Raw genomic sequence first — 1,806 nt, 5'->3', positions numbered from 1 at the left:
ATAAGTCCAACATGTGTATATATAGAGGCCTAGCTACTGGACAGATGAGTCTAATGTATCCATATACTGAAATCTAGCTACATAGTAGAGTAGTCCAATATGTACATATACAGAGTACTAGCTACATTGCAGATTAGTCCAACGTGTCCATATCCTGAGAGCTAGCTACATGGCAGATAAATCCTACATGTGTATATATAGAGGACTATCTAGAAGGCAGATGAGTCCAACATGTCCATACACTGAGAGTTAGCTACGTGACAGAGTAGTCCAAAATGTCCATATACATGGAGCTAGCTACATGGAAGATGAGTCCAACATGTTCATACACAAAGCGCTAACTACATAGCTGATGAGGTCAACATGTCTATATACAGAGAGCTAGATACATGGCAGAGTATTCCAACATGTTCATATAAAGTGTTGTAGCTACATGGCAGATGAGTCCAAAATGTCCATATACTGAGAGCTGGCTACATGGCAGATAAGTCCAACATGTGTATATATAGAAGGCTAGCTGCAAGGCAGATGAGTCCAACATGTTCATACAGAGACAGTTGGCTACATGGCAGAATAATCCATCATGCCCATATACAGAGTTCTAGCTTCATGGCAGATAGTCCAACATGTCCATATACTGAGAGCTAGCTAAATGGCAGATAAGTCCAACATGCATCTATATGGAGGACTAGCTACTGGGCAGATGAGTCCAATGTGTCCATATACTGAAAGTTAGCTACATAGCATAGTAGTCCAATATGTACATATACAGAGTACTAGCTACATTGCGGATGAGTCCAACATGTCCATATCCTGAGAGCTAGCTACATGGCAGATAAGTCCTACATGTGTATATACAGAGGACTAACTAGAAGGCAGATGAGTCCAACATGTCCATACACTGAGAGCTTGCTACATGAAAGAATAGTCCAAAATGTCCATATACAGAGAGCTAGCTACATGGCAGATGAGTCCAACATGTTCATACACAGAGATCTGGCTACATGGCAGATGAGTCCAACATGTCCATATACTGAGAGCTACCTACATGGCAGAGTAGTCCAACTTGTCCATATACTGAGAGCTAGCTGCATGGTACAGTAGTCCAACATTTCCATATGTAGACTATTCGCTACATGGCAGATGAGTTACCTATATAGCAGATCAGTCCAACAAGTCTATATACAGAGTGCTAGCTTCATGGCTAATGAGTCCAACATGTCCATATACTGAGAGCTAGCTTCATGGCAAACAAGTCCAAAATTATCATATACATCGAGCTACCTATATGGCAGATCAGTCCACATATCCATTTACATAGAGGTTGCTACATGGCAGGTGATTCCAAAATATCCATATACAGAGAAAGCTACATGCAGGAGTAGTGCAACATGTCCATATAAAGAGTTCTAGCTACATGGCAGAGTAGTCCAACATGTCCATATAAAGAGAGCTAGTTACATGGCAGATGAGTCCAACATGTTCATACACAGAGAACGGGCTACATGACTGATGAATCCAATATGTCAATATACTGAGAGCAAGCTACATAGCAGATGAGTCCAATGTGTCTATATACTGTCAGCTAGCTACATGGCAGAGTAGTCCATCATGTCCATATACAGAGTAATAGCTACATGGCAGATGAGGGCAACATGTCTATAAACTGAGAGTTAGTAACATGGGCGAGTAGTCCAACATGTCCATATATACAGTATTAGCTACATGGCAGATGAGTCCAACATGTCCATATACTGAGAGCTAGCTCCTTGGCATAGTAGTCCAACATGTGCATACACAGAGTAC

This window comes from Chrysochloris asiatica, unplaced genomic scaffold (assembly GCF_000296735.1).
Source record: "Chrysochloris asiatica unplaced genomic scaffold, ChrAsi1.0 scaffold00528, whole genome shotgun sequence".
In the NCBI taxonomy this organism is placed as follows: domain Eukaryota; kingdom Metazoa; phylum Chordata; class Mammalia; order Afrosoricida; family Chrysochloridae; genus Chrysochloris; species Chrysochloris asiatica.
Note: the sequence above shows the minus strand (reverse complement) of the source record.